This window comes from Myotis daubentonii, chromosome 16 (genome assembly GCF_963259705.1).
Source record: "Myotis daubentonii chromosome 16, mMyoDau2.1, whole genome shotgun sequence".
NCBI lineage: Eukaryota > Metazoa > Chordata > Mammalia > Chiroptera > Vespertilionidae > Myotis > Myotis daubentonii.
The window spans coordinates 3,419,605-3,440,744 of NC_081855.1; the positions used below are offsets into that span (position 1 = coordinate 3,419,605).

The window sequence follows — 21,140 nt, forward strand, 5'->3', positions numbered from 1 at the left end:
AAAGGAGGTAGGAGATGTGGCAATAGAAGCAATTGTTTCCTTCCCTGTTCGACCTTCTGGAGGTCAGCAAGGGCGCACGAGCCATGAAATGCAGGCGGCTTCCAGAAGCAAGCAAAGGCAAAGACAGACCCTCCCCTAGAGTCTCCAGGAGCCAGCCCTTCCACACCTTGACCTTAGCCCAGTGAAACTGACCTCAGACTTCTGGCTTACAGGCTGGGAAGAAGAAATCTATGTCCCTTTAAGCCATTAGACTTGTGGTCCATTGTTACTATAGCCCTAGGAGACTAGCACATAAGGAAGGCATCTGGCACACAGTAGGTGCTCAGAAATGGCCCCCAGGGTCCTCCTCTTCTTGCTGCTCACTGCTGTTCCCAGCATGTGGCCTTCCCCTAGGTTCTCGGCAGCAGCAGGTTAAGGCGGGGGAGGGGGGGGAGGGCACGCTGGGGGCGAGGAAGTTTCCTCCCGACAAATGGAAGGGACCATCCCCACACATTTGACCTAAAATGCCAACAGCATTCACTGCATACCAGGCTCTGGCTAAATGCTTCACACAGCCTACCGCATTTATCCTCTCAGCAACCCCAGGAAGTGGAACCACTGTCACTCCCACTCACTTCACAGACAGGGAAACTGAGTCTCAGCAAGTTAAGAGGTCTGCACAAAGCTCACCCAGCCGGGTGCAGAGGAGCCGGATTTAGAAGCCAAGTCTGTCTCCCCCAGAACCTGTGCTTAAACCAGATGGAGGCAGCACAGTCCACACCTGGCCCAGCTCCCGTCTCGTCCTCCCTGGCCGTGGGCTGGTGGGAAGGGCTCTGAGAGCCAGGACAGGGGACTTCAGTATACTCGGAAGCAAAATAGGATTAGCCTGCCTACAGAGGGGCGACGGGATCAAATGAGATGCATAGAAAGGGGTACAGTCATCTGGTCCCCCCAAGATAAATGGGCACTGTCCTTGCAACCCCACTGCCTTATTTTACAGATGAGGAAACTGAGGTTTGACACAGGAACTCACTAGTCCCCACGGCACCTGGGAGCTCTGGCGCCCTGACCACCTCCATGACACCAACGGACCACAGAGGCTGGGGGGGGGGGGGGGGCTGTGGCTCCTGAGCAGGGCTGCTGGCTTTCAGCCTGCCTTCCGGTGAGTGGAGCCTTGGAGTGGCAACTGTCAGGGAGTCTCTAAGTTAACGGGTTCATGCGCTCATTCATCCAACATCAAGGTCATCTGCCCATGGCTTCCTTCCCAGTGGCACTAGAATGGCACCTGCATTTCTCCCCAGACCCTCTGCAGCCTGGAGAGCCCGGTCCTCTGTGAGGCGCTGTCTTCAGCATGCCCACCACGCACTCTCTCGCTCATGCCCATCACGCGCCCCCTCGCTCATGCCCACCAAACTCTCTTCTGCCTCAGGGCCTTTGCACCTGCTCTCTGCTCAGCCAGAGATGCTCTTCCTGTCGCTCTACCCTCGCCAGTGCCTTCCTGCCATTCCGTTCCCTGCTGAGATAGGCCTCCTACTCACACCCGCGGCCAAGTGGCCAGGTGTCCCTTCACCTGCCGGTTTTCTCGCTGGCACTCCTCTCTCCCCGCAGTTCTTTCCCATACATAGGCGCTGGTTTGCTGTCTGTCTCCACCAGGACACCAGCTCTGTGACAGCAGGAACCACGTACTTCTGCTGATTCCTCAGCGCCCAGCAAGGTGCCAGGTGCCCCGTAAGTGAAGACATGAACGTCCAGCCCGTTACATTTAGGGTTCGAAAAGGTTTCAAGAGAAGGTCACAGTGATGGCTACTGGTGGGGCGACGGGGGGGGGGGGAGCCTGGCCTAGAGAACAGGCCAGAGGTTGGGAGCACCTGAGAGCGGGGCGTCGGTCCAAAGCCTCTGCTCGAGGGTGCAGCGGTCACCCCAACCTCGTCCTGCGGCGTCCCCAAGCCTGAGGCGGAGCATGAACTTTTTGAGGGCTCCGCTGGGACCCACAACCAAGCAAGCCTCCCTCCCGCAAGGCGCGCGGGCGGCGGGCGGGCGCGCAGTGGGCACGCGGGCCGCCAGGGGGTGCTGTCGGGGCGCGCACGGCCCTGCGGGCGCCGGGGCGCGGGCGAGCGCAGCCAGGCCGCCCGGGAACTTTTTCCTCTCTCTCCCCCTGCGGCCCCCACGCCGAGCCGCTCGCGCCTCTGTGCACCGGGCAGAGTGTTTCCCGCGGTCACAGGCAGCGCGTCCGGGTGCGCGGCAGGGCCGGTCCCGGTGCCGCCCCGCCCGCGGCTGGGCCGGGAGAGGCGGACTGGAGCGCGGGCGGCGCGGCCGGGAGGCGAGCGGAGCAGGCCGCCCACTGCGGCCCGAGCGCCGGCGCGAGGAGGGGGCGCGCGGCCCCCCTCCTTCCTGCCCGGCGGGCGGCGGCCGACCCGGACCCCATGGCCTCCCGGGCCTCGGGGCCGCGAAGCCGCAGCGCCAGGCCCAGGGCCCCCGAGTGAGCGGCGCGAGGTGAGCACCGAGCGCGGGCGGCGGGGGCGGCGGGGGCGGCGGGCGAGGCCGGGGAGAAGGGGCGCGCGCAGGAGCCCGGCCCCTGCTTTGTGTGGCGCGGGGGGCGCAGGGCGCAGATGGCCGAGGGCGAGCGCAAGGTGGGCGCCCGCGCCGCGGAGGGGGCTCCGGGAATGCGCGCGGCGGCGGGGTCCGGTCGGCCGTGGACCCTGGGAGCGCGGGTCGCGAGTGGCAGGAGGCCCGGCGCGCTCGGGAGCCGAGTGTGTGCGGGGCGTGGGGTGGGGGCGCGGGGCGTTCTGTGGGCCGGAGCGGACCTTTGTGCGCGCGCCCCGTGGGGGGCGGGAGGCCGGCGCCTCCGCGGGGGACTCGGCGGGCGGGGGCCGCGGCCCAGGAGCCAGGGACGCGCGGGGCGGGCGGGCCCGCGTGGGCGACGCGGCTCCAGGGCGCAGCGCCCGCGGCACCGGGGCAGGCGCCGGGCCTGCACAGGCCGCCACCCGGGGAAGCTGCCCGAGGCCGGGCGCCCCGACGCGGCCAGGCCAGGCTCGCGCCCTTCGGAGGTGGCGTGACGTCCGGGCTCCAGACACGCGAGCCCGTGTCCCCAGACAGCGGCGCGCGGCCAGGTCCGCGGCCCCCGCGCAGGGGCACCGGGGGCCGGGGAGACCGACGTCCCCGAGCGCGGGGGGCGAGGGATGGCAGGACACGGGGTGACATTTGGAGCCTTGCTCGCGTCGGAGCCGCCAGGCCCGAGGCCGCTGGGCCGTGGTCCTCCTTCCGTCCGGGCCGGCGGAGCGGGCCTCCTCCCGGGAAGCCGGGGCGGGGGCGCCGGGGCCGCGGCTCTGAATGGACCAACGGGTAACAATGCGCGTCGGGGGCGGGGGAAGGGCGCCCGCGCTGAATGGCGGCCCGGCCGCAGCCTCCGCGCCGCTCCCCCCGCAGCTCCTTCGCTGGTCTCAGCAGCTCCGAGTCCAGGACCCACGCGGGACCGCGCGCCCCCCTCCCCGCGGAGTGCACCCCGCCCTGTTCTCTCCCAGCGCAGCGTCGTGTGAGGATTCAAGGGCGTTACATCTGGTTGCAATCCAGCTCTCCGGCTGCGCCGGGGCTGCTCAGACCCCGCGCTGACGTCAGAGCAGGGGAATTACTTCTTTTTATTTTATCTTCTTAGATGTCTGCTGCCCTGGGAGGGGCGGGGGTTAGGCGAGCTCTGCTGTGGAGGCGCCAGGGCCCCCGGGAGCCCCGGGAGGGGGCAGGCGGGGGCGGGGGTTCTGCTCCTCTTCCCGCACCGCCGCCTGAGGTCAGGCTCACCCTGGGTGGGACCGCCTTCGCTGCAGACAGTGGGGGCCTCTCCGACTGGCCCCCCTCATCTGGAAGCTGGGAAAGAGTCCTCTAGTTTCCCACCCCGCCCCTTGACCACGGGTGCGTGTGGTGGGCCCAGGAGCCCCCGGAGGACATCCTTAAGTGCACAGAGAAGTGGCCGTTTGTGACATAGAGAGCAGACGTTCTTGGTCTGGGCGAGATTGAACCCTAAAATTCTGCAAAGGCTCTCAAAAGCAAGGGCCTTGGAGGGGAGGAAAGTATAGTATACCAAGCTGACGGGCGTGGGCCCAACAGGACAGTTCCCATAGCCAGGCACCCCGACCTCCTCCTCAGCTGTCGCTCCACCTCCACACTCTCCCCCTGGACCCAGAGGCCCTGGCCGCCGGGCCTCTGCTTCCTCTGTAGACTAACCAGTCTGCACCAGTGGCTTTCGAATTCGGAGCGGCCTGTGGTGAGAAATGCAGCTAGGCCCCAGTGTGCTCCCCAGTGTGTGCGCTGCAGCCAGGGCTAGGGAAGGAGGGGCTAGGGAAGTGCGCTTGCTTCCACTTCCTGTTGACCTGGTACTTTATATTCTAGTCTATCTAATTTTTTTACATTGCTGGGTGCAACTCACTAACTTGACTTTACAATCCACTAATGGGTCATACCCAGGGTTTGAAAATATTTATAAAATATATTCTATTGGGGTGGCATTGATTATATAGGTTTCAAGTTACATCTCTATGACACATCATCTGTGTCCTGCGCTGTGTATCCCCCAGTCAAGTCATCTTCTGTTAGCGTATATTTGACCCCCTTTACCCTTTACTACCCTTAACTCCTCGAATTTTCTCTTCTTTAATTACACAGCACATGGGTTTTTCTTCTCGTGCGAAAAATGCAAAAAAAACCCCAAAGTACATGGAGTAAAAGTGCCCCGCGCACCCCTCACAGGTACCCAGTTAACGGTTGGAGTACATCCTCCCAGACACTTTGCTACTCACGTGTGCATCTGTCATGCATATGAACCCCTCGCTTTCTTTCACCCCAAATGAGAACCACCTCAGGCTCCTATTCTGCAACTTCCTTTTCCCTTTCCATTTGTCCCTGTGAGGTCGCAGGGTGAGGTGCCTTAGGGCCAGGCTTTGGGTGACTCCTGGCTCCACTGCACACTGAATGAGCTATTTACTTTTCTGTGCCTCACTGTTCCTATCTGCACAATGGGAATAAGAACCGTCCCGGCCTCACGGGGCTACAGTGAAGAGTTAATGAGTTAATTACTATCAACTATGGAGCAGTACTTGTCCCTGTAAATGCCAGTTGCCACTATCATCAGTATCATTCTGTTTCCATGGCAGCCATTGCTTTTAGTAGCTGCCTGTGGCTGTGGCATGGCTGCCCCCTCCGCCCTTCTGATGTGGGGCTCTGCAGGAAGGAGGAGGTGGACGCTGTGCGCACAGAGCGGTGCTCCTGTAGGTGAGGCACGGGGCTTGCTGGCCCCCAGGGAACAAACGTTTTCCAGGGACCCACTGTGTTGAAGGCCTTTGCTTACTGCAGCTGCCCCCAAGAGGTCACACAGCCCAATAGGTGGGTGAGACCCGGCTAATACCCGCGGGGCAGCCCTGTCCTGGGAGCCATGGCGGGGCTTTGTGCTGGGAGCAGGCCCCTGTGACGGTGCCATGCAGGCAGAAGTGGGGACCGGGGGGGGGGGACAGAGCGAGGGCAGCATCTTGGTAAGACTTGCCCAAGGGAAGAAGAGCAGAGGGAGATGGGGGATGATCCCGTGCCAGGCGGGAGGGACAGACAACCTGAGCCTCAGGATTCAGGAGCAAGTGTGCCCAGTCACGGCCAGAGTGGGGGTTCCTGGAATGGGGGCTTGGAGCAGGGCTTTAGGCACAGGTGGGTAAGAATGGGGGGGATTCCTGGCAGAGGGAACGCACAGCATGTCTCTGGAGGCTGAAATGGACGTGACCTCTACGGTGGCCAAGAGGGTGGCACTGACTCGGAAGGAACGGTGGCAGAAAAGGCTGGGCCTCCTCGCTGGCCTCGCTGCCTCAAAACTGTCCCCTCCCGGTGTGGGCCATGCTGCCGCCTGATCTTTCTCACCCACAGCAGATACTCCCCGTGGCTCACGCTGCCTCCTGGGTGAAGTCCAGTCCAGAGTCTTCCCCGGCTGCAGGGCCCTTTCTGGCATCATTCAGCCCCTCCCTCCAGCCCCAGCACAGCCCTTCTTCCCAGGGTGGCCATGTGCACCTCCTGGCCGGTTTCTTCCACTAGGATGCCCTCCACCTTCCTCCCCACCTCCCAAGACAAAACAGAAGTCTTGTCTCTTCCTTCTCTGATGGTTGAGCCAGAGGGAGCGGGAGTCAGGGGAGAGGGAGAGGGGGAGAGACAGGCAGAGAGATGGGGGGGGGGAGGGGGGGGAGATGAGAAAGAGTGAGGGAGATGCTCTTGTTGCTGAATGGTATGCTTAGAATCAGGACAGAATTATCCAGGAGAACTATGAGTTCTCATGACCCTGAACATTCATTGGTTCACTCATTTGTCCAACTGTCCCTCCATTCAGCAGACAGGCCCTCAGTGTTTGCTCCCCAGCCCGGTGCGCACACCTTCCAGCCCTCCAGTCTGTGGGCCAGGTGGACAGTGAACATATCGTTTCTGCACAAAGTGATCATGCTGAGGAGAGGAGGGAGCAGATGCCAGGGCCAGCGTGTGTGTGTGTGTGTGTGTGTGTGTGTATGTGTGTGTGTGTGTGTGTGTGTCGGGGGGGCACTGTTTAGGAGTTGTGGGTTGAAAGCCGGGGTGGTGGGCATCTCCCCTCTCCTCTTAGGTCCCCTGTAAATTGGGGAGGGTGGACTGTTCGGGCTGAGAAAGTAGGGGCCAGTGGGAGGCTGACAGCGGGGCAGGGCTTGCTCGGAGTGTGGGACAGGCCCAGCGGGGTCTCAAGAGAAGACGTGAGACTTGCCCAGAGCTCCTGCCTTGGGGACTGGCCTGTCCACAGTGCAGTTTGGGGGGAAGCACGAGGTTTGGAATCAGGAAGAGGTTTAGTTCCAGCTGCTGCTTCAGCAGCCACTTCCTTTGTGAGCGTCAGCTTCCTCTGGAGGCCCTGAGCTCGGGTCTGAACACAGACATGGGGGAGGCCAGCCTCGGTTCGAGTCCAAGCACCTGCTCTCTGAAGCTCCATAAGCCACTTTAAAATGGGTGCAGTCCAGGCCCCCCTGGTTACACTCAGTACACGTGGCTGTCACTCTCGTTGCTGAAGGACTTGGCATGAGGAAGAGATTGCTCTTCTGTTCCCCTTCGTCCAGGCGGCGTCTGAACCGGTGAGGTAACACCGGCCCAAACAACGTTTCTTTCCCAGCCAGGTTGAAGCTGATAGATTGAGTGGGTCTTTGTTACACTTAGTAGGGCAGGTAAGATTATAGTTTTCTGGCCAGAGTTTATTTCTAAAAAGGGGCTTTGCTCCAGCAACTCTTGACTTCCAGGCAGTGAATGTGGTGGTATAACCACAAACTCATTCGTTCGTTCATTCATAAATCACATTGCATACCAGGGTGCGGGGAGCACAGCCATTAACACGAAGCATTTCTGATACAGCAGAGTGGACAAGCACATGTATTTTGGAATTCAACTGCCATGTCCTTTGCCATGTGCTAACTTGGGCAAGTTATTTTCTTTACTCAGTCTATAAAATGGGGAAATGATAGCACCTACCTCAGTGAGTTGTTGGGAAAATTAGTGAGTTAATGCAGATAAAATATTGAAAACAGGGCCTGACGTGGAAACGGCTTGAGAATAGGCCCTTCTCTCCATTGTTTGCATCCCTGCCCTGAAGGATCGCACAGACCAGCCTGGTGCTGACGGAGGCCAGTCGCAGCCAGGACTTTGCTGAGAGGGTGACGCCTGGGAAGGGGGTGGTGGAGAGCCGAGCTCCTGCCCGGGCAGGCCAGCGTCTTGCATCCGCACTCCTGGGCCCTCCTGGCCGTCAGACCTCTCCCTGGGCGCCTGGGAGCTCAGCGGGTGAGGGTGAGGGCTGCGGGGCGAGAGCCTGATTCTGCCTGGCACCAGGTGGGCTTCGGATCTAAAGAATTTCAGTATCAAATATCGAAGCTGAAAGTGTTTACTGATGGACGTCCTACATTGCCAGCAGCTGCCAGACCATATCTGGGTGTCCTTAGACATCAGGTACCTGCAGCTTTCTTAGCTCTACTTCCTCATTCATCAAATAGTAAAACTAATAGTACCTACTTTTGTTTTTAAAAGGGTTAAATGAGATGGTGCCTCTAATGTACTTAGCTGTACTTGACACGTAGCAAAGTGCTTAATAAATATTGCCTATTAGTAATAACAGCCCTCAGAAAACGAAATTTGTAAATGAAAAAAATGCCTGAAAGATTTCTTATTGGTGGCTACAGCTCCTTAGAAATGGGAAGTTGTAAAACTTCACTAGCCCTAAAGGGTAAAGAATTACTACAATGACTGGAAATATACTGAGGTTCAGAGAAGTTTAGCTACTGTAGCAAAGTCACACAGTAATTCAGGATGGGTTAGGGAAGGGGGAACCACACTGGATTTTAATACTGTGCTTTCTGATGCTTTGATAGTTATTCTTTCATCAAACAGTTATGGACAATCAGTATTGATATACAGCTGAGGTCACGTGGGCCTGTCTTCTGAAAGTTTCTGGTCTGATGAGAAAATGAAATTTATACACGATTATAGTAAGAGGTAAAGAGGTAAAGTAAAAATCACCTGTTCTAGAGGGGGAACCAAGATGGCAGTGTAGGTAAATGCAATGCGCACATCCTCCCACAACCACATCAAAATTACAACTAAAATACAGAACACCCATCATTCAGAACCACCTGAAATCTGACGGGATGGAAGTCCCACAACCAGAGGAGTAAAGAAGAAAGCTCGTTGAGATTGGTAGGAGGGGCAGAGGCACAAAGGCACGGAATGGGCTGGTCCAACACCCACGTGTGGTATTTTTTTTAATCAAGGGGTATCTTGGTTGTGGAGGCCACCTGTGAGGAGCAAGGCATCCCCTCCCCACCCCACCAGACTCCTCAGCCCAGGGTTCTAGTGCTGGGAAGAGAAATCCCCATAACTTTGGACTGTAAAAACCAGCAGGGATTGTGGCTGAGTGACACAGATGCTGCCAGAAACCCAGGCAGTACTCTTAAAGGGCTGGCACAGACTTGCTTGGACTTGCTCCCTCTGAGCTCCAGCACCAGCTTGGAGGATCCAGGGACATACAGGGAGGAACTAAATTGTCTGTCATCAAGGCAAGAACTTGGGAGCAGCTTTCTCCCAGACAGAAGTGCTCCCAGAGATCTTTGTTCTAAGCTGAGACCCCCCTACCACAGAGCTGACTGGCAGGTGCCATATCTGAGTCAGCCTGGCCCACAACTTCACCTGGTACTGGTGATTCCCTGAGACCCTGCTCCACCCAATTTGCAGCCCCACCCAAGCTATTTGCAGTAGCTTTTCCATACGAATGGCCTGTCCTGCCTCAGGCTTCAGACTTTCCTAAAACCTCTCAAATAAGCAGCAGCTGGACTCATTGTGCCCCATAACTCTCAATAAGTATTTCTAGGCCCATAACTAGCAACAGCCTGCCTTAGTTCACAGTTTGGCCTCTCATGGGCACCTCCAAGCTCAACACAAGTAGCAGCCATCTGCAGATTGCTCTAGCTTGTGCCGGGTGGCCCCAGGTAGGGCACAAGCATGACTGACTTTGCACCACCTGGGAGGCCCCAGAGCCAGTGCACCCAGAGGACAGCTTCAGACCACGCCAGATTACAACTCTACTACATCCTCGATCGACACCCTCAAGGGGCAGACTTGGTGAGCTCCAAAGCCTCACAGAAGCAAGTCCTGCTCCATAGAAGTGTCTCCTGCATAGGAGCTCTTCCACTGTATTCACAGTTGGTCCTCACAGCCAATTGGCTTGGATGTCATTTCCTCCCAGTGATGCCAATAGCAATCAAGCTCAACTATGACAGGACAGTACACGCAGCCCATACAGAGGTGCACCTAGAGTGCCCAGCCACTGGGCCCTACAGAACTCCTACTACACAAGGCCACTCTACCAATTCTAGGAGACATGGCAGCTCTACCTAATACATAGAAACAAATACAGGGAAGAAGCCAAAATACGGAGACAAAGAAACATGTCACATATGAAAGAAGAGGAGAAATCTCCAGGAAAAAAAAATTTAAAAAGGACTAAAGGAAATCAAAGCAAGCAAACTGCTAGATACAGAGTTCAAAACAATGGTTATAAGGATGCTCAAGGACCTTCATGAGAGCTTCAAGGGACTTAGTGAGAATTTCAAGGGTTTTAGTGAGAACATCAAAAACATGAAAAAGGACCAGTCAGATGAAGGATACACTAGCTGAAATGAAGAATAATTTACAGGGAATCAACAGTAGAGGATTCCGAAAATCAAATCAGCGATTTGGAATATGAGGAAGCAAAACAAGAAAAAACAAAACAAAACACCCAATCAGAAGAGCAAAAAGAAAAAAGAATCCAAAAATATGAAGATAGTGTAAGGAGTCTCTGGGACAACTTCAAGTGTACCAACATTTGCATTATGGGGGTGCCAGAAGAGAAGAGAAAGAGCAAGATATTGAACACCTATATGAAAAAATAATGACAGAAAACTTCCCCTACCTGGTGGAAAAAATAGACTTACAGGTCCAGGAAACTCAGAGTCCCAAACAAGAGGAACCCAGAGGCCCACAGCAAGACACATAATTAAAATGCCAAGGGTTAAAAACAGAGATAATCTTAAAAGTAGCAAGAGAGCCTGGCTGGCATGACTCAGTGATTGAGCATTTACCTATGAACCAGGAGGTCACGGTTCGATTCCAGGTCAGGGCACATGTCCGAATTGCAGGCTCGATCCCTAGTGTGGGGCATGCAGGAGGCAGCTGATCAATGATTCTCTCTCATCATTGTTGTTTCTATCTATCCCCCTCCCTTCCTCTTTCTGAAATCAGTAACATTAAAATATATATATAAAAGCAGCAACTAAAAAAGCAGTTATCTACAAGGGAGCACCCTTACGACTGTCAGCTGATTTCTCAATAGAAATTCTGCAGGCCAGAAGGGAGTGGCAAGAAATATTCAAAGTGATGAATAGCAAGTACCTACAATCGAGATTACCCAGCAAACTATCATTTAGAATTGAGGGTCAGATAGAGAGATTCACAGACAAGAAAAAGATAAAGGATTTCATCACACCAAACTAGTATTACATAAAGTGTTGAAGGGTCTGAGGAGAACAAAGAAGGAGAAGGATACAAAAATATAAATAATAAAATGGCAGTATAAAATGGTGGCATCGTAAAATGCCTGTACTTGCTGCCTCCCATAACCACATCAAAATTACAACTAAAATACGGAACAGTCATCATGCAGAACCACCTGAAAGCTGGCTGAATGGAAGCCCTACAACTAGAGAAGCAAAGAAGAAAGCACATTGAGACTGGTAGGAGGAACAGAGGCACTGAACAGGCTGGTCCGACACCCATGTATGATGTTTTTTAATTGGGAGGGAGTTCGTCTCTGTGGAGACCACACATGAGGAGCAAGGGGTTCCATCCCCACACCAGCCCCCCAGCCCAGGGTTCTAGAGCTGAGAAGTCCCCATAACTGTAGGCTGTAAAAACCAATGGGGATTGTGGCTGAGTGACACGGAGGCTATGGGAGACCCAGGTGTTCTGTTTAAAGAGCTGGCCCACAAAATTATTTGGACTCCCAGCATCAGGTGGCTCTGGGGACCCAGACACATACAGGGAGGAATTGGATTGTCTGGCATCAGGGCAGGAACTTGGGGCAGCTTTCCACAAGATGGGGGTGCTTGTAAGGGTCATTGCTACTGTGTTGGGATCTCCCCTGTTGTAAGGCTGACTGGCAGCTATACCTGAGTCTCCATCAGCCTGGAGTACACTCTTCCCTCCACTCTGATGATTCCCTGAGGCCCCGCCCTATCCAATTTGCAGGCCCAACCCACCTGTTTGCATGTTTTTCCATATGAATGGCCTTTCCTGGCTCAGGCTTCACACTTTGCTAAAGTCTCTCAAACAAGCTGCAGCTGGTGATGGTGTGCTCCAAAGCAATCAATAAAAGGTCCAAAATCTGACCCTAGCACCAGCCTGCCTTGCTTCACTGCTGGGCCTCGCTTGGGCACCTCCAAGCCCAATACAAATAGCAAATATCAGCGGTCTGCAGATCCCTCTGTAGCTTCTGTCAGGTGGCCCCAGGCGATGGCTGACTTTGTACCTCTGTGGAGGCTCCAGAGCCAGTGCACCTGGTGGACAGCTCAGACCATAACAAATCCACAACTCCACACATCCACAGGCAACACACTTAAGAGGCAGATTCGGTGAGCACCAAAGTCCCACTGATGCAAGTCCTGCTCCAGAGGGGTGTCTCCTGCACAGCAACTCTCCCACTGTAGTTGCAGCTACTCCTCCCAGCCAGCTACTATTTTCAATTGGCCTGGAGGTCAACTCCTCCCACTGACACCAACAGCAATCAAGGCTCAACTACAACAAGACTGTACACACAGCCCACAAAGGGGCACACCTACGTGCCCAGCTCAGGTGACTCGGGAGGCTGAGCCACTGGGCCCTACGGGACACCTACTACACAAGGCCACTCTACCAACTCAAGGACACATAGCAGCTCTAACCAATACATAGAAACAATTATAGGGAAGCAGCCAAAATTCGGAGACAAAGAAACATGTCACAAATGAAAGAAATGGAAGGAAGCGAACTGCTGGATACAGAGTTCAAAATCATGGTTATAAAGGTGTTAATGAGAGCTTCAAGAATCTTAGTGAGAATGTCAAAAACATGAAAAAGAACCTGCCAGAAATATAGCAATTGGGATATGAGGAATCAAAAAAAAAAAAAAAACCCAATTAGAAGAGCAAAAAGAAAAAAACCCCCAAAATATGAAGATAGTGTAAGGCAAGCATGTCAAACTCACAGCCGGCGGGCCACATGCCTCGTTTGACATGTTTGGTGTAAGGAGCCTCTGGGACAACTTCAAGTGTACCAACATTCACATTATGGGGGTGCCAGAAGGAGAAGAGAGAGAGCAAGATACTGAAAACAGAAAACTTCCCCTACCTGGTGAAAGAAATAGACTTACAAGTCCAGGAAGCTCAGAGAGTCCCAAACAAGAGGAATTCAAGGGCCCACATCAAGACACATCATAATTAAAATGCCAAGGTTAAAGACAAAGAATTTTTTAAAAAATTTATTTTTTTGTATATTTAAAAAAACCTTTATTGTTGAGAGTATTACAGATGTCTCTCTTTTCCCCCTCCATTGCCCCCCTCCACCCAGTTCCCACCCCACCCCAGGTCTTCACAATCCTATTGTCTGTGTCCATAGGTAACGCATAAATGCATATAAAATCTTTAATCTCTTCCTGCCCCCAACCCCCATTCCCTCTGAGAATCGTTAGTCTGTTCCATTTCCATGCCTCTGATTCTATTTTATTCACCAGTTTATTCTGTTTATTAGATTTCTTATTTATTTTGATTTTTAGATTCAATTGTTGATAGATAAGTATTTATTGCTTTTTTATTGTTCATATTTTTTGTCTCTCTCTTTTTCTTCTTTCTCTTCTTAAAGAATACCCTTCAACACTTCATGTAATACTAGTTTGGTGGTGGTGAACTCCTTTAGCATTTTCTTGTCTGTGAAGCTCTATCTGATCTTCAATCTAAATGATAGCTTTGCTGGGTAGAGTAATCTTGGGTGTAGGTCCTTGCTATTCATCACTTTGAATATTTCTTGCCACTCCCTTCTGGCCTGCAAAGTTTCTGTTGAGAAAGCAGCTGACAGTCATATGGGCACTCCCTTGAAGGTAACTCACTGCTTTTCTCTTGCTGCTTTTAAGATTCCCTTTTTATCTTTAATCCTTAGCATTTTAATTATGATGTGTTTTGGTGTGGGCCTCTTTGGGTTCCTCTTGTTTGGGACTATCTGTGCTCCCTGGACTTGTGAGTCTATTTTTTTCACCAGGTAGGGGAAGTTTTCTTTCATTATTTCTTCAAATAGGTTTTCAATATCTTTCTCTCTTTTTCTGCCACCCCTATAATGTGAATGTTGGTATGCTTGAAGTTGTCCCAGAGACTCCTTACACTTGTTCATATTTTTTATTCTTTTTTTTTTTTTTTCATTCTAAGATCCTTGAAAATCTCACAAAGCATAAAAAAAAAAAAATTCTCACAAAGCCCCTTGGAGGTCTCAAGAAGATCCTTGGGTAACCTTGTAACTGTGGTTTTGAACTATATATCCAGTAGTTTGCTTTCTTCCATTTCTTTCATTTGTGACATGTTTGTCTCCACATTTGGGCTGCTTCCATGTTTGTTTCTATGTATTGGGTAGAGCTGCTATATATATGTCTTTGAGTTGGCAGAGTGGCCTTGTGTAGTAGGTGTCCTATAGGGCCCAGTGGCTCAGCCTCCCGAGTCACCTGAGCTGGGCACGCTAGGTGTGACCCTGTGTGGGCTGTGTGCACAGTCTTGCTGTAGTTGAGCCTTGATTGCTGTTGGTGTCAGTGGGAGGAGTTGACCTCCAGGCCAATTGGCTGTGAGGACCAGCTGCAATTACAATGGAAGAGCTGTTGAGCTGGAGACACCCCTATGGAGCAGGCCTTGCTTCAGTGGGGCTTTGGTGCTCACTGAGTCTGCCCCTTCAGTGTCTCACTTGTGGGTGTGTAGAGTTGTAATCTGCTATGGTCTGAGCTGTCCACCAGGTGCACTGGCTCTGGGGCCTCCACAGAGGTACAAAGTCAGCCACTGCCTGGGGCCACCTGACAGAAGCTACAGAGGGATCTGCAGATTTCTCCTCTTTGTACTGGGCTTGGAGGTGCCCCGGTTGGTCAAGCTGTGAACCAAGGGAAGCTGGTGCTAGTGCTGTGTCTTGGGCCTTTTATTTACAGGTTTGGGGCACTCTGACCCAGCTGCAGCTTCTTGGAGAGATTTCAGCAAAGTCTGAAGCCTGAGCCAGGACAGGCCATTCATTTGTAAAAGCCACTGCACACAGGGTGGATGGGGCTGCGAATTGGTTGGGGCGGGTCTCCGGGAATCACCAGAGTGGAGCAAACAGAAATGGCTGCCAGTCAGCCCTGAGGCCGGGAGGCCCCAGCACAGGAACAATGACCCCTGCAAGCACCTCCACCTGGAGAAAGCCTCCCCAAGTCCCTGCCCCACTGCCAGACACTCCAGTTCCTTCTTGTATGTGTTGGGTCCCCCAGAGCTGCCACCTGGCTCTTGGTGCTGGAGCACAGAGGAAGTGAGTCCAAGTAAGTTCATGCGCTGGCCCTTTAAATGGAACACCTGGGTCTCCAACAGCCTCCGTTTCACTGAGCCACCATCCCTGCTGGTTTTTACAGCCCATAGTTGTGGGGACTTCTCTTCCCAGCTCTGGGACCCTGGGCTGGGACCCCTTGCTCCTCATGGAGGCCTCTGGAGAGACGATCTCCCTCCTGATTAAAACACGGCACACGTGGGTGCCGGACCAGCCCGTCCGCACTCCGCCCCTCTGATGTGCCTCCTCCTTTGCGTCTCTGGTTGTAGGACTTCTATTCAGCCAGCTTTCAGGTGGTTCTGGATGATGGTTGTTCTGTATTTTAGTTGTAATTTTGATGTGGTTGTGGGAAGCGGTGAGTACAGGCGTTCACCTATGCCACCATGTTGGTTCTCCCAAAGGTAGAATCTTAAAAGCAGCAAGAGAAAAGCTGTCAGTTACTTACAAGGGAGCGCCCATATGACTGTCGGCTGATTTCTTAACAGAAACCTTGCAGGCCAAAAGGGAATGGCCAGAAATATTCCAAGTGATGAATAGCAAGGACCTACACCCAAGATTACTCTACCCAGCAAAACTATCCTTTAGAATTGAAGGTCAGATAAAGAGCTTTACACACAAGAAAACACTACAGGAGTTCATTACCACCAAACTAGTGTTACGTGAAATGTTGAAGGGTATTTTTTAAGAGGAGGGAGAGGAAGAAGAGGAGAGGAGGAGGAAGAGGAAGGAGGAAGATTAAAAATATGACAATAAAATGGCAACAAATACATATCTATCAACAACTGAATCTAAAAATAAACAAGAAATCTAATGAACAAAATAAACTGGTGAACCTATAGACACAGACAATAGGGTGGTGAAGGCTGGGGCAGGTTGGGAACCAGGTGGAGGGGCAACAGGGAAAAAAGGGGGGACATCTGTAATACTCTCAACAATAAAGTTTTTTTTTTAAAAAAAGGAAAAAACGTCATCTGTTGTATTGGGGGGAGGAGGGGAAGAGTCATGCATTCATTCACTGGGGGAGGGGAGCACTGGGTCAGGCTTGGAGCAGTGGTTCTCATGGTGCAAATGTTCTCTGACTGACAAAGTCCTCAGGGGACATCCCTAGTGGGCAGAGGCTAGAGACCTGCTGAGCACCGCGATGCACAGGACAGCCTTCACAACGTCATCTGTCCAAATGCCAGCAGTGCCACTGGGGCTGTGGAACCTGGAGAAATAGCAGTGGCCAAGTCTGGTAGGTGAGCACACATTAAAGAAATAATTGCACTTATGTCGATTTAATTGTAATTGTGTTGCAAGCTAAGGAGGTCAAGTGCGGAGTGAGGCAAGAAGCTTTCCACTCTATGGTGGGGATGACTTCCAGGAGGTCTGTCCAGGCAGGAGGCACAGCCCAAGCGAAGGCTCGGAGGCAGAAAGTCAAAAGGTGTCTGGTGGGAAGGGCGGGCACCTGGGGTGTCGGAGCAGACAGTAGAGCATGACCCAGCCTAAAGGGCTTCCGGAGGTGGCGAGAAGATGAAGGCCAGAGGACCTCTCACCTTGGTCTAGTATAAGAACTACAGCTCCCAGCGTGCTGTGTTTTGGGGGACTGAGCCAAGGGGGCCCAGCCTCTGCCGCTTTTCTCACGTGAATCCCTCTGATAGGTGGGGAAGAGAAGCAGGAAAAGAGAAGAGAAAGAACAATGTTTTCATTTCAAACAGATAGGGTGGGAAGTTGGGAAGGAATAGGGTTTAGGATACCTTTGAGATAAGCACAGAAAATCACCACTGTGGCCCAAAATAGCACTAAAAGCAGACGTGCCAAATCAGACTTAATTGAGTGGCTCTCTCTTCTTGAGTCCAGCAGGATGTGGATGGAGCTGGCTTTGTTCCCTTGGGGTAACGTTGTCCCCTGGGGCCCCGCTCTGGTTAATTAAACATAGAGGCTCTGGTCTGGGGGCAGGACAGGAGCCTGGGGAGCATTCCAGAGGCCAGAGGTGGTGACTGGGGCGATGCCTGGCAGCAGGGCAGGTGGGTGAAAGCGGAAGTGGAAGGGGCCTGGTTCCTCTAATTGAATGCATGCCCGTCTCTGGATGCTGGGGGATCAAGGAGAAAAGCCATCATTTACCGAGTGCCTGCTGTGGTGCTGGGCACTGGTGGTTCTACGCCATAACTGCCCTGTAGATTGTCAAGGAAACGGAAGCTCAGAGAGGTTCAGTGACCTGCTTGAGGTCACACAGCAACCAAGTGGCAGAGCTCAGATTGGAGACTGGGTGGGTTGGGCTCCAAAGCCAAGCTCTGCCTGCTGGTCACTCGTTCACTTGGCAGATGGTTCGACAGAAGGGAGCCTGGGTTCTGACTGAGGCAGTTTAGTGTGTGGCTTTCTCTGCAGCATCCTGTCCTGTCCAGTGAGCAGAGCCATTCCTGTATCCTGAAGTCACTGTAAGGATTAAGCTCTACGGGAGGGAGGAGGGAGGCCGGTCCAGCCCCGGGCCACCCAGGTGGCAGGGTGCAGGAAATGCACCCTGGTGGAGCCAGCAGAGTGGGGTATCTTTGTGCACTATCAGTGTTGGGTTTCTTCACTGGGAAGGAGAGAAGGTGGAGCAGGTGGTGTGGAATGTGGGTGTTTGTTTTCCTGCTTCACCTCTCCCAGCGCTTCCTGAGGCTCTGCAGAGAGCTGCTCAGCACAGGCAGGACAGGGCACCCGCCGGTGAGGCCCCAGTGGGCCCTGTGAGCCCTCATCCCCGAGCCTGGGGTACCCAAGAACCCCAGAAGGAGTAAGGGGTGGGTCAGGGCCTTGAAACCAGGGCGACCCTCGCGGGCCCATTTACCTCCTTATCTCCTGGCAGCCAGTGGGCGGCTGGGAAGTCAGGGGCAACCCTCCTGAGGGACCAACAAAACAAGGCTTTTCCCCAAAGGAGGGGGCGTTGCCTGGGCCTCTGGCTCCCGCCCCCGCCCCCGCCCCCGGCTCCGGCAGGCTCCCGCCCCACCCTCCGCACCGGGAGGCAGGGAAAGGCTGCAGAGCCTTGGCAGTGCGGCCAGCCTGGCCGGGTGCCCCTCGCACTGGGTGGACTGGAGGAGCCACGGCCGAATGGGGTGGCTGTGAGTCAGGGGTCACGGGAATGGCTGCTTCCGCCTCCCTCAGCTGGCTGGGAAGGCAACTGGGAGAGGAAGCCAGGCCCACAGGTAGCAGAGGCAGATCCAGGGGAGCCGCAGGGAAAGCAGACAAACGGGGCTTTGTGCGGCTGCCGACGGCGGCTCGGACGGAAAGCCAGGCCTGCGGCGCAGGGGAGGGGGGCGGGGCAGGCCGTGGCTCTCGCGGCCCCAGCCCCGGCCGGGCGGCCAGGAATCGGGGTGCCGCTCCGTGGACAGGCACCCGGGGCCACTTCGCCCCTGACAGACCGCGGCCTGTTCGCCCGCCCAGCCGGGGCCGTCACCAAGGAGAAGCGGGAAGCTGGGCGCCGGGCCGGCAGGGCGCTCGCGTCCCACCCCGTCCCCATTGTTGCGGGGAGGGCACTGGGAAAGGGGCCAGCACCCGAGGGACCGGGTTCGCACCGTAGAGCCCGGCGTCCGGGCCCAGGCGGGGAGCCGGTGCCCCCGGAGTCTGGGGGAGCAGTCACGGAGCTGGGGGGCGGGGCCGGCGGGGAGGCTGTGGCTCCGGGCCCGCCTCCAGGCAGGGCGCCCGCCTCCGGGCCATTTCCCCTCCTCCCGACCCGGAGGGCGCGGCCAGCGGCGAGCCGAGCTTCCAGGGCTCCGTGCCCCCGCTCCCCGCCTCCTACTCCCCCACCCCCGCCCCCGGGCTCGGCGCCCCTCGTCCCCGACTCCCCGCCCCTCCCTTCCCGGGGTCCGGCCCCCCGCCGCCCGCTTGGCCGTAGGGCCCACCATCTCGGCGCGGCCGGGCGCCTCCGCGGACGAACCTGCCCCGCTGGGAGGGGCGGGGCCTCCGTCGCCATGGCAGCGAGGGTCCCGGCGTGCTTCGCGGTACCGGGGCCCCGCCCCTTCGCTGACCTCGGTTCCCCGGCCGGCCCCGCTCCCGGAGCCTGCAGCCCGCTCTCCGCTGCCCACGGGCCGAGGGCAGGGGCCGGAGTGCGCCCCCGCCACCCACCTCCGCCCCCGGCGCCCGCTCCAGGGGCTCCGTCCCCGCCCCGCGGAGGCGCCCCCAGCTGAGCGGCTGCGCGCACCGGGCGAGGCGGCCGCCAAGGGTGCAGTGGGGAGGGACTCAGGCTTGCAATAAAACCACTTTCCAGTCCTAAGCATTTCTTTTTAATTAATTTATCAGATTATTAACGTTGATTTTAGAAAGACCTACAAATACAGGAAAACAAGTAAAAATTCTCTGATTCCACCCATAGGGCGTAACTATTCTTAACATTGCGTTGTAAGCATACAGTAAACGTAAATAAAGATAAAGTACACTTGGTTTTGTGGGTGGTGGTGGTGTTAATAGCGTCCCCCCCTCACTGTAAATGGAGGACAGGCTTATTACAGGCTTGGAAAATAGGACAAGTTAAAAACAATTCACTCCTGCCCCTCGCTCCTGTTCATGGCGGTTTGGGTTGCTGTTCTCTGTGTGAGTATGCCATCCCTTCGCTTGTAAATACCATGTGCTTTTCTCAGTGCTGTATGTAATGCTCGCTTTTCCTGACTGTGAGGGTGTGGAGAGAAGAGGAACCACATTCTGGGAGAGCTTCCGCCGAGAGCCGGTCCCTCCGCCCAGCTCACCACCTGCCGCTCCTGGAGCTTCCCCGAGGCCCCTAACTCTGATCAGCAGCTGGGCCTGGGGGCCCCCAGCCTGGACAGGGACATTGAAGGCTTGTGGGCCCAGCTGAGATTCAGACTCCAGCAGCAAGGGGCTCTGAGCCCCCAGATGGGCAAGGGTGCAGCAAGGCCTCAGACCTCAGCTCATCTGGGTCCTCCTGTGCCCAGCTGTGTTCAGACTCAAAGATCCCTTGTGGGTCCTGTGACCCACCTTCTGCGCCCTCTCTGTGTCCTAGAAGCCAGTGTCGGCTGCCCTGAGCACCTTGGCCTCTCCCTGGGGGCATGAGGGCCTGGTACCGGGTGGAGCCTCTGCTCAGCTGCCCTGACCCTGGCGTGTCCCTGCTGTCAGGCCCTCTCTTCTCCCTCATTCCTGAACAGTGCGATCACAACACATGCAAGGCTGTGTGAAACAGGCCTTGGAAAACCAGTTGCCAGGGATGGATTGGCATTTAAAAGGTATCCAAGGAGAGGGGGAGGAGCCAGAGACAAGAGCATGCAGGGCCCTGTTCCCCAGCAGCAGCTGGATGTAGTGGATGGAGAATCGTGGAATGCCCCTGTCCCTGGGAGTTACATCCACAGCACCGGACACCGTGCCCACCGGCTACTGCCACTGTGTGTTCCAGAGTGAAAAGATGCAGAGCAATGTTGTGAGCCTGAAGCCAATGGCCCTATAAATTATATTCTCTGGACACGTTTCTTCATTTATAAAATATTTAAGACACATTTCGCTTTACCTGTAGCAAGGAGGCAGTCAGGTTGGGGCTGAGATTGATGTTCAGAACACGATGTATTTATCTGGATTTGCTCTTCTGGACTGGGTGCCGCCTGAACTGTGGAGTGTAACCAGGTGGCAAGTGTGTGTGTGGTTGTGCGCTGGGCTATGTGTGCGGGTGTATCCGTGTCTGTTTTGAGGGATTCTGTACATGGGCGGGGTGATGGTTCTTGCATGGTTGCGTCCAGGCACAGTACGAGTCTGTTGGATCGCTGAGGATGTGCCTGTGAGAGTGATAGGTGCGCACAGCGGGGGTGTCTGTGTCCGACTGGCCGGTGTGTGGCTGTGTGTGTGTCTGGGTAGTGGAGCTGCGCGGAGGGGCTGTCTGCCTGAGTGTGCCTTTCCGCTCACATGTGTGGTGGTGTCCACAGTGCTGGGGGCAGGCTGTGCTCCTCTGGGTGGTGCGTGTACCTGTGGGCAGGGGGCCTGGTTCTGCCTGTGTGCTGTCCTATGTCCTGTGGTGTGAGGCCTGTTGCTGGGCCCATGGGGAGTGTGTGTAGGACTTTTCCCACCCACCCCATCAGTGG

The 21,140-nt window shown here is 55.1% G+C and overlaps 1 protein-coding gene across 2 annotated transcripts in view; it reads left to right on the forward strand.

The window, feature by feature from the left end:
* Positions 1-2,054: 2,054 nt before the first annotated feature.
* The window catches only part of RAI1 (retinoic acid induced 1), a 113,158-nt gene continuing 94,072 nt past the window's right edge, over positions 2,055-21,140 (forward strand). The window contains exon 1 of one of the 2 annotated variants that reach the window (XM_059668353.1): positions 2,055-2,472. The gene's annotated coding sequence lies outside the window, so the exon portion shown is untranslated. The remainder of the gene's footprint in view (positions 2,473-21,140) is intronic. The other variant, XM_059668352.1, reaches the window with a different exon arrangement.